General features: G+C 34.4%; 2 long non-coding RNA genes across 2 annotated transcripts; both read right to left on the bottom strand.

Annotated features, from left to right (window-relative positions):
- Window positions 1-8775: 8775 nt before the first annotated feature.
- On the bottom strand, window positions 8776-13247 carry LOC147514681 (uncharacterized). The gene is made up of 4 exons (XR_015213259.1): window positions 13110-13247; window positions 12712-12819; window positions 11807-11845; window positions 8776-9202 (listed from the first exon to the last, which is right to left on the bottom strand). It is a non-coding gene; the product is annotated as an uncharacterized LOC147514681 (long non-coding RNA).
- A 22-nt stretch (window positions 13248-13269) lies between these two features.
- On the bottom strand, window positions 13270-14211 carry LOC147514680 (uncharacterized). Its single transcript, XR_015213258.1, has 3 exons — window positions 13720-14211; window positions 13481-13579; window positions 13270-13387 (listed from the first exon to the last, which is right to left on the bottom strand). It is a non-coding gene; the product is annotated as an uncharacterized LOC147514680 (long non-coding RNA).
- Window positions 14212-14425: the final 214 nt, after the last annotated feature.

Here is a 14425-nt window from a genome sequence, read left to right as displayed (position 1 = left end):
CGTGATATTCCTAAAACGCTATAAAAATGTTATGCGGTACGTTTGGAACAATTGTGACGTTATGTGGTATGTTGAAATTGTTATTCTATTAAATGATATCATGTGTTAGGATATCTATTAAATGCAATATCTTTGAGAAATAAATGTAAACGCTCTACCATTATGTCTGTGAGATGCTACTATGAGGTAGTATAATATTTGTGGATATTTCCCATGGGATTGTGGTTTAGTGCAATACTTTATTTGGCACGTGAAAGAATGAAAGTCGTTATGAGATGTATTGAGATATTTCTAAATATTGTGGCTTAATGCAATAATGTATTTGGCATGCACGTGATAAAGTGAAATGGTTATGAGATATAAATGTATGACACCTGAATAAATTACGTAATGAAAATCCTAGAACCTAGCTACCACAACTCATGTGATTTGGCCCTTGTGATGGGCGTATGTGATATGATTGGCCCTTCTGGCATTTCAGTGAATCTGAATGGCCCTTTGGCGTAGCCGAATAGTGGCTTGATTATTCCGTTCGCAAAATTAGAACGAGACGCATAATATTTTTATGCCGAATAGTGGCATTACTCACATAATGACGTTCGTGTGGGGGTTACCTGGTATGTGATATCCCGCTTAGGGTAACTACGCACAGAGTGGTACATTATGTGATGGGAGGCATGTGGATGTACATGTTTGGCATTGGGAAACGATTGTGGTAGACATGGAAACTAGGTAAGACATAGAGACGACCTGATTTTAGAGACACTTGAAGAAATTTTAAACAATAATTGTGATGATATATCAAAGTGCACGTTAAATCTATAATAAATGATTTATTGTGATTTAGGTTGCATTCACAATGGTTTTGCAGAAGGGTGGGTTGAAGTGATTATTTATGTAGATGTGACCCACTCTGTGATTTGGCTTACACCAGTGTAGGTGTGTAGTAAGTTTTAGTTTGGCTATTCTATTATTAGATACAATTGATTTAGTACGGTTTGAAGCTAAGTCGCCTCAGTGGAGGAACTACCTGCCTTAATTATTGTATTTAAGAATGTTGTATTTTTAGTTGGATGTTAAGGCGCCTCGGTGGAGGAACTAACTGCCATATTGATTGTGTATGTATATGTATAAGTATGATTTCTATTTTAGGGCTACTCATACCAGCATTGTTTATAATGCTGACCCGATTTGCATGTTTGCTTATCGGGTGTGTTCATAAAATGAACCCAGTTGATAAGTCTTGATATGATTAGTGCTGAAGAAGGTTAGTTGCTGCTTGTGGTTTGCGTTAGCGTCTCATTTCAGGATATGTTTTGTTTTCCCTTGAGGTGCAATAGATTTTAATTGAGGCAATGTTTTTGTATTTTCAGTTGTAATCATATTTGTGAATTTTGTAATAAAGAAGACTTTTGTTTATTTAAATTTTTTATTGGTTTCAAATTATGGGAATAATTAAATAGACTATGGATTTTTGGAAGTTGAGAGTGCATCACACCTCGAAAATCAAAGAGTCAGGAACAAATATTATTTTTCCGATTTTTTCGAAATTCGGAGTGTGACACCTTAGCTTCAAACCGTACTAGATCAACTGCATCTAATAAAATAACAAAACTAAAACTTACTCTATACTTATACTAGTGTAGGCCTAATCACAGAGTGGGTCACACCTACATAAATAATCAATTCAACCCATCCTTTTACAAAACCATTGTGAATGCAAAATAAATTACAATAAAACAAACATATCATATATATAAATCCAATCATCTCATTGAACCAACAAGAACAATCTCAATGACCAATTTCAAAACCACAATAAATCATTTATTATAGATTTAACGTACAAATTATTGTTTAGAGTTTCTTCAAGTGTCTCTAGAATCAAGTCGTCTCTATATTTTACTTAGTTTCCCTGGCTACCACAATCGCTCCCCAACGCCGAACATGTATATCCACATGCCTCCCATCACGTAATGAACCAGTCCATGCGTAATTACCCTAAACGGGATATCACATACCAGGAAACCCTCACACGAACGCCTTTAGGTGAGTACTGCCACTATTCGGCATAAAATATCGCGCGTCTCGTTCTAAATTTTGCGAACGAGATAATCAAGCCACTATTTGGCTATGATTGCCCTATACAAAGATCAATCAACATCTCATACACCCTACACAAGGGCCAATCACATGAGTTGTGGTAGCTAGGTTCTAGGATTTTCGTTACGTAATTTATTCAGGTATCATACATTTATATCTTGTAATCATTCCACACTTTATCATGTGCCAATAAAATATATTGCACTAAAACACAACGTTTGGAAATATCACCATCCATCTCATAACCAGTTTATTCTTTCACGTGCCAAATAAAATTATTGCACTAAACCGCAATCCATTTGGAAATATCCACAAAGACTATAATACCTCATAGTAGCATCTCACAAATATAATAATGAAGCCTTTACATTTATTTCTGAAAAATGTCGTATTTAATAGATATCAGAACATATCATATCATTTAACAGAACAACAATTATAAAATATCACATAATGTCACCATTGCTCCAAACATACTGCATAATATTTTTTTATAGCATTTAAGGAATGTCATGTCACACTAAAATCATACGTACACATTGATTTACATTACAAAGATTTCTAATTAATCCATCTGAACCCCATTTAGCCATCAAACACGTCTTAACAATAAATAAATTTCTCAATTACAATATTTCCAATTTGTTACGTATATCACATGCTAATAAAATTTATAAATAATTATACTCATACGAAACCAACATTTAATACATATACTGTCATTATCTGAAAATCTTTAATTTATTCTGGTATCAATATACGCTCTATACATACAACATTCATCAAACAATTATGCATGCAACTCTTATTCCAATACATGTAATAGAACTCTTTAGACAAATCAAATAATTACTCCTCCAATCAATACACATTTATTTGAAATATTAATACGATACAAATTGCATGATTATTACATTTTTTCTTGTATAACTAAAACCTACACTAATAAGTTTCGTATATTGTTCTATGCATGAGAAATTGGTTAGGATAGTTTGACCTTTGTCCATTCTAAAACTTCTAGAGAATTCATATAATCAAAGTTTTGAATCAATTATACCATTCTTAAAATTAGACAGAAAATCCATTTCAATACAAAAATTCCTAAACACTAATTCGTTTAGTATGTACCCTAAACTATGTGATGGAACAGACCCAACAACTTAAATTCTACTATTCAATTTTCTGACGCACTTTCTTGTAAAATTCACATAAAATAGAATATAAATTGGAATCAGTCAAGGTCAATTGGAAATGAAAGATGACTCAGAGAACTAAAATTGTTTAGTTATGTCAAAAAACTAGTTACATCATCTAGTTTGTCGAATTCAAGTCACAAGTCAGTACTTGTGCAGAATTATGCAAACATATCATCGTTCCAAACGACAATTAAAATTTCAAAACAAATAGCAAACGTTCATAATTAAATGTGGACTTTTATAAAATGATAATGAAGCATTTATGAAGTAAACAAGATAAAAAAAAAAACAATTTATATATTTACTTTGATAAAAATATGTCTACTCACCCTTTTGTTGTTGCCATCGAAAGAACAATCATAGAAAAGAATCAATGGAATGTAAAATCCATATCACAAAGCAATAAAAATACTTCATTTATTCATTTTTTTTCCTCTTATTCTTTTTAATCTTCTTTTGTTTTTGTTTTTCTCTTTTGTTTTGTTTTTCTTTCTTTTAGATCTAAAACAAACTCAAGACATTTCCATATTTTCAAATTCTCTACACATTATTTTCAAATAAAAACTTTTCTCTCTCCACCAATTATAGACATTTTCTTTCTCATCAAAGCCTTTCCATATTTTCTCCCATAAATTACGAAATTTTTCTCTCCATGTTTCCTTATTAATAAAATTTCTACACATTATTTTAAAACTTAAAAACTTTCCTATTAAACCATTTTCAAACTAAACAAACTATTTTCCCTATTTTCTTTTCTTTTTTAAAAAGTCAAACATACATATTCACTTAAATTTAATAGTCAACTTAAGACATAGTCAATAATATATTAAGTTTTGTGAAATAATTAATTTTAGACATTAATAAAAATAGAGGTGTTGCAAAAAGCATTTTCAAGCACAGTCAAAGTTGGGAAGTCAAAGTTAAATCGGGAAGAAAAATAACAAAAAGTCATCAGAATTTCAAAAGAGCATATCTTTGGACTCGAACCTCAAAATTGGACTTACTTTATGTCAAAACGACTGGTTCGAAACAGGCTTTCTAATGGACCAAGCTTTACCCCAATCAGAGCTATAAAAGTAGATAAAAAAAAGCACTAAAATATTTTCCAGCAGCATTGACTCTTTTAGACTTAACCTAATGAATTTTGGGCTCACATTAGAAGCCCAAAATCCTCCTTCAAGCCTATGCAAGAAAATATAACCTAATATTCTCATATATAAAGAAGATTATGGCTAGCCTCTCATATACAACATATAGAATAGTTTAGTTTTAGTATAGTTAATTAGTTTTGTAGTTAGCCTCCATTAAACCTTATTCAATAAAAGCTTTAGTTATATATTCAATTCTCTTCTTTACTTTAATATTTTTAATTGATTGTCTAAATATTTTCAATCCGATGATACAAAGCTAAACCCTCAAATAGAGGGGGTTTATAAAGCCATGTGAGGATGATTGGTAGTTAACGTAGTTGTTGTTAGTTAAAACGTTTCAAGTTCATCTTGTTGAAAAGTTTAGAGATAAATCTCACAACGGTGAACTAGAGATTAGAAACCCCATCAAAGAGATTTATGGGGATGTTAATCTCTCGTGCTAGCAAGGCTATGATCAAAGATAATCATAGGCTTGCTAGGGATCAAAGTAAGCAATTCGACGACTAAATTAATAGTCAATCGAATTGCATGGTGGATTCTTTTTCGTATCATTAATTCACTTTTTTCATAGCATAAAATTATTACTCTCATCCAGTTGAATAGTTTAGCTTATTCTAGATTCACTATTAAGTAAGTAAGAAACAAGAGTGGATCGAACATGATTACTCCCTTTATCCTATTACTGATAGGGTTATATACTAAAAACATTACTTTTGTATTAACTCTAATTCTTTATATTTTGAATGAGAATCATATGGGCAAATATTGTGCATATTATATATGTTATTAGTTATATGCATATGTCTAATACTTTATGTTGTAGATGATATGGTGTGAACACACAGAAGATCATATCATCAGTACCTTATAAAGTATAAGTAATCGTTCACAACCTAGATGGATTTGGACAAACCATTAGTGCGATTGTAGTATAATCTGGTATTAGTCTATCTTGACTATAGTATCACACTAGTACACTTTGTGTGTATTGAACAGGACCAAGTGAGGTTGTTTCTCCTTATACTGACTATATAAGAGAACAAACGCCTTTGTTATTATGGATGCTTGTTCTCCTAATCCGGATATAATAACGGGCACTTACATGCATTGTACATTGCTTTAAATCATCAATGAGTGAGATTCATTTGTGAATCAACAAACTCGATGGATTAGGTAATGACATTGTATGTAAGGTGTGCTATTGATTATAAAAGAAATCCGTGTCCCGCAAGAAGTCGGGTTGATGATGTCCCCTTGAGGAGCTCAAAAAGATTGTCATGATGATTGTCATAATGTCCCCTTGATGTCCCCTGCAGGTGGATTTATTTTGATATGACAATGAGGTTGAGTGGTACTACTCAAGGACATAAGAAGTTGATTAATATAGTTGTCAGTAACTTGACTTAATCAACGGACATTCGATATCTTAAACACGGGGAGATCAACGAGCATATAATATGGAGCCCATAAACACTGACACGTAATTTGGGATTTGGGCGGTAGTGCAACAATGGCCTTTAGTGGAATAAGCCATTTGTTGACGGACTTGGGCCGTGTGTTCTGGGCGAACATGGGAAGCCCAAGCCCGTCAGGAGGCCCAACCCTAATTTCTCCTCATGGTCCCTGTTGTAGCCTATAAATAGAATAATCTCCCTCTTGCCGAAATTCACTATTCATTTGAACAAAAGAAGGAGGCAAGAAAAGATAGATCCAAAATTGGATCTAGCTTTGTCAGAAAGAAGGGGATTGGTAGATCGTTGTCCACACAACGTCCAATCTATTCTAAAGGAATACAACAGAAGATCAAGGTTTTGATTGTTGATTCGGATTCATAAAGCTTGGATTCTCAGAGGTATCAAAACCGGATCTAAAAGGTATGTTTTCTCTATCCAAATCGTGAGAACCCATTGATTCCGCTGCGCGTGGTTCTCGTGGCTTGTAGAAATAGTCATTCTGAAATAACGGTTCCTACAATTACATGATTAAAGAGTAGTATAATATATTGATAAACATGATTTAAACACTATCTAAACAATTGTGTTTTTTTACGTAACATCATGTACAAATTAGATAAAACTTTGGAGAAGATTGCACTACTATAAATTACAAGATACACAATTGCATATATAATTGGGATCACACACTTTACTTGGAAAACTCTCATGAGGCTTAAGTTCGTCCACTAAAGAATTTCTAATGGTTTAAGGCCTTGTTGCATATGGTCAATGTAATCGCACTCTGCAAAACGAGATTAGTATAATAAACACATATTTGACTTTTTCTGTTTCATTTCTCATTTTTGCTTGAGGACAAGCAAAATGCTGTTTGGGGGTAGTTGATCAGTCCCAAATATGTGTTTTTATCCTTTTAAAATGCTTCAATTTAGTCAAATTATATGATCAATAATGTAGAAAACTCATGTTCTTATCACTTTTTCAGGATACAATCTTACTCTGGACCAAATACATCAAACGACGTATTCTAGAGCCAAAATGAGCCTAAAAGGGACCTTATAGGACATCTGAGAAAAAGTGCCGAAAAGTCAACAGTCAAAATCAAAGTCAACTCAAAAGTCCAAAAACTCAAAAGCTCAGGAAACATTCCAAGGCTTATAAGACCAATGACTGAACCCTTTGCAAGATAAGGACTAAGCACAAAAGTCTCAAAAGACCAAATGATCAAATTCCTAAATGGGCTTGGGCCTAAAAGGCTTGACCCTATCCACTCAAAAAAGGCACAAGAAGCTTCTAGATTAGGTTACTTGTTGGATAAGATAAGATGATGGCAAACTTGTACATCTCCACATATAAATAAATGTAGAGATGCCCACAAAAAAAGGGAGCTAGTTAACTAATTGCTAGACTCTATTTTTTTTTTTGCATTAAAGTAGGGATATTTTATTACTTATAAAAAGAATGTTACATCGAGAGAAGGAATACAGCTAGAGAGATACTAAGTTAATGCATCCAGCCTAGTTAAATCGGTAATAAGGCCTATATGGGCTTTCGATGGCCTTGATGTAACTCGGTCTGGTCGAGCTCCAAAGAGTCTCATCCTGGATCAGAGAAGATCCTCTCTTTGCAACAGCATCGGCGCCAAAGTTGGCCTCCCGGAAGGTATGGGACAGGCGCCAGTGCACAAGCTTTTGTGTTGCTCTAACCTAACGAGCTTTAAGAAATCATGGCATGTTGCCTCTACTGAACGCCTTAATCGCTGCTGCTGAATCGCTCTCAATCCATAAGTGTAGCCATCCTTTGCCAATTGCTACTTCTGTTGCTAAGACAATTGCAAAACACTCCGCGTCAAAACTGGTGGTAACCCCCAGACCGTAGGCTTGAACTCCTACTACTTGGGCCTCATGGTTCCGAAAGACAATGCCTGCGCCACCAATCCCTGGATTCCCGATGGAGGAGCCATCGGTGTTCACTTTCATAGTACCGAATTCTGGAGGAATCCAACTTACCTCTTGTATGTGGCTTGGACGTGGTCTCCCTTTAATTTTGAAGGCATGCAACACGGCTAAGTCATCTGGAATATTGAACATGTAACCTGAAGCTACCTTACCCGAAGCCGAAACTCCCTTTATGATTTCATTTTTGATGTGCGACTTGCTTAACTTCCTGTCCTCGAAGAATATGTGATTCCTCGTCTTCCTATCCTAATTGCTAGACTCTAGTAGGAGAAGGAGATAAGAATTTAGTTAATTATTTTTAATTACTTTTTATTCATTGTTTTCCATTGTTTTAAAGCTTCAAGCATTGTTGAATCTAGTTGGTTTTCTTCCATTCAAAGCGTTTAATCTTGCTTTTCATAACAATAGTTCTTCAAAACATATTCTTAATCCACTAGGTGAAAATAAGACTTTTTTGACGGGCAGAACCCGTAAAAAAACACTATTTTTGACTGACATTGCCTGTCGTAAGGCTTGTCAAAAAATTCATAGTCGTTTTTTTTCTTGACGGTTAGTTACCGTCAATAATTTTAAATTTATTTGACGGGTGGTGAACGTCATTAATAAATAGAATTGTTGACGGACTATAACCGTCAAACTTTTCTATTTCACTAGTCAAATTTATCCAATTTTAATGGAATTTGGGATGCAAATTTGAAAATTATTGAAGGTATGCTACATCAATTTTCTGTATACATAAATTTTCTTGACGGTCTATATCCGTCGTTTTTCTGAGCATTAATGTTTTTTTAAAAGAAATTCTTATAATCTAAATTTCATATCCATTTTTCCTGCAAAAATTAAACCATCCAACTCAAATCAACATTCTACCAAAATACAATAGATACAGGAGTAGATTCTTTCATCAAAACACACATGTGATTATCTAAAACACCAAAATATTGTAGCAAATTACATTACATGAGTTTTAGTATACTCCATAATCCATATACAACCATACATCATGTGTATGCAAAACCAACTAGGTTGCACAAAAAAAGTGAAACTACTAAAATGCACAAAAAAGAGTTCACCAACTCACATCAAATTGGCTCCACAAAAGGCATGGGCCATATGATTGTATCTCCAATTGAAATGTCGTCAAATGTTCCTTCCCCAACATATAACTCAGTTGTGTGATCAAAGATACCGTCAATTGTTATGTTATACGAGTCAGCAGATGGTACATCATTAGACACGCTTCCAAGTGCAACAGTTCTTCTCCAGAAGTTCTTTAAAAGGCATCGTGTGGATGGTGGAACATATGACACTTCATCAAGAACACGTGATTGTCTTCTTACCTACAGTACAACATCACAGGTATAAATTAATACAAGTATACAAGTTCAACTCTCAATGAAAACACAACAATATTTAAATTTAAATACTCAATTTAAATTGGCTTATTAGCTCAATTGGTTATAGCAACATCCATTCTCTCTACCGAACGGATGCTTAGAATATACAATACGCAATTCCATTCCTTTCTTCACCGACTGGATGCTTAGATGTTATATAGTGCACAACATCCAGGATAGAATCACCAATATATCATATTTCGATTACCATTGTTCGCAATTATGGAAAACTATAGACATGTAACCAAGATATAAGTGGCTTAAAAAGGTAAAATACCAACACTGTTCCTGCTTGATATGGGCTGACATTATGACAACTAGGGTACAACAACTATTGGATGGTGCTCGAAAGCAAGAAAAAGAAAAGAAAAATAAGATGCAGACCACAACAATGTGCAAGACGTCAGCAACATATCAGTTTGGACTAACAGACCTAGTACTCCCTACATGTACATTGCCTCATTCACATTTTCTTAGTCCATCTAACGTCTCTACAGATGCCAAAGCCTCTTCCAAAACCATAGGAGCTACTCAACCCTAAATGTCAGTTGCATTCAACCATAGGAAACTATTTAAACACGACTTCTCCTGGAGAGTCTCGCTTTGAAAAAGAAGGTTTTAATGAATCCGAAGAAAAGAGCACATTATGGCCATGATCAGCTAAAGATCATAGCCATCTCACAAATTGGATTCGAACCAATCAAGCTACTTGCCCTTTAGTAGATCGTGAGCAGGTCTGTCATCTAAGGGTTCATCGGCACCAGTGTTTTCATTCTCCCAAGTTGGCAGTACTACTTCATCCGCGTCTCTTCCGTCTCAGCTAGTGTTTGGTACCCCAAACCTAGCTGTCCCGTTTGGTTCAAACCTTCAAAGTACTAATAAGATGAATATTGAGGATAGCATGGTAGAGGACACAGTTCAAGCATCTAATCCTGCACTTCCTAAGAACTTCTTTTCAGTAAAAATGAGACACTGAACTTCTTTCATTTCAGTAAAAATCGATAACGCCTCAATAAATCTCTTGTTCTCAACAAAGTACTAAGAAATGTACAATAACTAATAGTATCGGGAACAACACCAACTTCTCTCATTTCATAAAGAAGTCATGGTCGCCTTCCTAAAAAGCTTAGCTTTATCAAACACATTAATCATAGAATTATAAGCAACTAAATCAGGAGTAATACCAGCATTCTTCAATCTCATAGATATAGATATTGCTTTACTATAATCACAAAGTTTAAGCGATTTCTAGATGCCCATAAAATAAGACCTGTAAAAAAAAATCAGCACAATTATACGCCATAAGCTGTTATGTTAATGTCATGACTAAGTTGGCCATGCACCAGTTTTATATTTCCAGATGCATGCACATATAGACCAACCAAACTGGGGTTTGTAAGTTAATCTAGTAAGATCAAGTTGTACCAAACGGGGGTTTGTAACCAGGGTAAATATAGTCCGATCTAGTTGTAAAAGCCTTTCCCGATAAAACCTTCTATTTGACAACAAGCACCTCTGCATGCCCTATATGTACATGATGCTAAGAAAGGTAAAGAAGAGAGCGGGGTAACATGTAATCGTTCAGTAGACTTGCATGAATTAATGAGGTTGTTCCCCTTCCTTGGTTTTGTCTGTAATTGTTCAAGAAGTCAAGAGGTGGGGTTAAAATGTAATCCAACTAGATCCCAAAAGGTGCTCAAATTACAATCTTTAAAAACCACCTCGACTTCATGAAACCCAAGTCGGACAGGACTTAACAGCCCTCCACCTCACCATTACAGAAACAAAAATACAAGAACACGAACACAAACAAGAAACAGGAAAATACATATCCATGCTAATAAGCCTACAGACTGGAATGATGCAATGCCCTTGTTTTAATTTCTTTAATAACATCCAACCCCTCTGCTAGCTGCTTAAGCAATAAGCATGCAATGTCTTCATTCTACCCATCTCATTCAAAAGAACTTTAACACACAAATCTTAGAGGCTTTAGAGCATTTCAATTGCAGCTCCATAAAGCCCAAGCTAATTTCAAATTTGAGCACTTGTTCAAGAGTTAACTTTGACATTTACTAGAAATTAACAAATGTAAATAACCTCCAATGGCTCCGGATAACCGACCCACGTAACATGCCCACTAAATAACTACAATTAGCTTACTTGAAACGGTCATAAGTTACACTCAACGTCTAAGTTTTGTCTAGTTCTAACATCACCGAATCACTAACAAGTACCACTGAATATGGTAAACCTTTGATTTCTCTTACAGAACCCGTTGGACTTGTATTATACTAAAGATTTTATGCATTTGCAGGATTTTGGCCGTGAAACGACTATAACTATAGCATGGCTTTAAAGCAACTTCATTTAAAATCACACCAATAAAAAGAAATAAAACAAAGAATACACAATATTTAAAAAATAACATATGAGGATTGAAGCTATGTAAATTGAAGTTATGAAAATAAGAGGTAGCAGAGAGACTACATACTGCATTGGTAACAGAGATTCCGAGTCTGGCAGATCAACATATAAGAAACTCACCTTTGCTAGATTTACTTAGATTGAAACCACAAGAACCACCTATTCAAAAGATGTAAAACAAATGTAAATAAACTAAAATATAATCTTAGGCATCAGTATTTCATCAAAAAGCAAAAAGAAATATGAAGTAATGACAAACTTAATGCAAACCCGTATCAAAAACTATTCAACCTACGTCATTTATCAATTTTGCCCTCATATTGTCTTGCTTGTTGGCTACTCTATACACTAGCCCTCAAAAGGAATCAGATTTACGTAGACAATAGAGAGTCGTATCACGTATGTACCACATAAAAGGTTGGTAGTTGGTACAGAGTGCCCTAAGCAAGAATGATAGATTAAATTCGTTACTGGGTTGTGAATTTGACTAGGATACCACCAATTCAACAGTAATTGCTAATAAGGTTGATTTGTAATCAATATTTAGCAATCAAAGTAACATACCCTACAATATTCACATATAACGGTACAGTTGACATAAATAATCACTATGTAAAACTTGTATTAGTTGTATTAGTTGTATGAACTTATTGACGATGTGATCTTTGGTTTGTAAAAGCATTTATGCAGTCTGTCTACCTACACCTTGCCTTATTTACCAATAGCTAAATAAAATTAAAAGAATGCATGCTGGATTGGGACACTCAACAGCTTGACTCCCTTCAAGCCATTTGATTAAAGGCATATTATTAGTAACTGTTAAAAGAGTTACACCTTACAAACCCTACAAATTGCAATAGACCAATAAAACCCTGAGATAGAATTGTGGAACCCAACCATATCATATATACTTCTAATCAAAAGAAATTGTTATATCTAGTTATCTCCCATACAATTTTTGGCATTTTGCATATGCTTCTAGAGTAATATATAATAGATATAGAAAGATTGAACTATAGACTCACCGTTGACGGTAACGCTTATCTATATCAGTTAGACCATGATATTTCTCTGGCAATGGTAGGAAAGATTTTGTGAGATTGCAAATGACCTTACACAAACAGAAAGCACCCCTGAAAAGAGAATAACAAAAGCAACTTCAATCCAAAGATTGTGCAACGAAAGAGCAACACGTGTAATCGTCATGGTCATTCAGAATAAAAATCTATAAGAAACACTTCATGAAATTCATGCTCAAAAACCAAACAAGAATATGTATAGTGGTTGCTTCTGAAAATTACCAGGAACCACCAAAAACTACAAAATTACACATACACTAATTAGCACACATTTATAACTAAGAAATATACTCCAATTAGCATAAGCTAAAACTCTAAAATAATGATGTTTCATATGGAAATACCTCGTGCTACAACATCTTCTCTCCGCTTTAGTTCCTTAATGCCATTTAAAAAATGCAACCGACAGATTAATTTTTAACTGAAGGCAAAGACAATCACAAAAAATGAACAGTTAATACTCTTCTATGTATGGCATCAACTACCTAGTCTAATGTAGCACATAGATATCCAAGGTCGACATGCACATGCTTATACAAATCTGAAGCAAAAGCAGAAGATACCTACTCCCTTTTCTTCAATTCAGTCTGCTTGAATTTTCCTTCTCCTTCTTTTTGATATCCTAATTCAAAACAAGTACCATATGATGAGTTCAGGTTAAAGCTTAAATAGGGCATCCTAATAAGGTAATTTGATGTACTGAAATTTATCTCACCTTTGAAGAATCAAGAGGAATATCAACTGTTGCACCACATTGAACAGGAGAGAGAGGTTAAAGCCTTGAGTTTGTGGCAGGAGTAACACTTCCATGATTCTAACAATCAAACCAAAATGTTAGCTTGATACAACATCATACATCAAATGAATCTCAGAAGCAAACAAAAGGATAAAAGGCGAAAAAACTCCAAGTCATAGTAACATATATAACTAACAATTTCAGAAATTAGACATTACCTTCAAACAAAGCAAAACCCCATGACACCATCTACCCGAATTGAATCAAAACAAACAGATCTAAAATTCCAGTGAACTAGATACCTAGTCAGTAAAACCCCATGGTAGGTTACCTTTAATTCCGCTTCCTGCCCAACAACACATTCAGTAATCCCCAATCTTTAATTGCATGATAAAAGCTTGTACATCACCTTCAACTTGTAATGGGGAGAATCATGTTTGGATAAGAGAAACAAAGCCTTCTAACCCCCTTTCCCGTTTAGTAAATTCTAAGAATTAAAATTGAAAATGTAGAGATGAAATTGTTAGCTTTCGCAGAATTTGTTGTATATGACGTCGAGTTTTGGTTTTGACCAAATAAAACCGAAAGAGAGAAAATTGGAAACGAGCGAAAATTTGGGGGGAAGGTATTCGTGGAAAGAGAGAAAATTGGAAAAGAGCGAAAATTTTGAGGGGAAGCTATTCGCGCTTTGGGTTGGGATTTCGGGGAATTTTTTTTGACAAGCTTGGTTGGTCGATTTTTTGTTTGGCGGTTATGGACCATCAATTTCATAAAAAACCCGTCAACTATATTCTTGACGATTAGTACCCGTCAGTTCCTATCCGAGCCAGAAGTAAAAAAAACCATATTTTCACCTAGTGATCATTCATTCAACCAACCAAAGTTGGTTATACTCATTTCCTTGCTAACCAAGCTACATTTTTC

This window comes from Coptis chinensis, chromosome 2 (genome assembly GCF_015680905.1).
Source record: "Coptis chinensis isolate HL-2020 chromosome 2, ASM1568090v1, whole genome shotgun sequence".
Lineage (NCBI taxonomy): Eukaryota > Viridiplantae > Streptophyta > Magnoliopsida > Ranunculales > Ranunculaceae > Coptis > Coptis chinensis.
The sequence above is the reverse complement of the archived record's forward strand: the minus strand, read 5'-3'. Positions and strand labels throughout refer to the sequence as shown.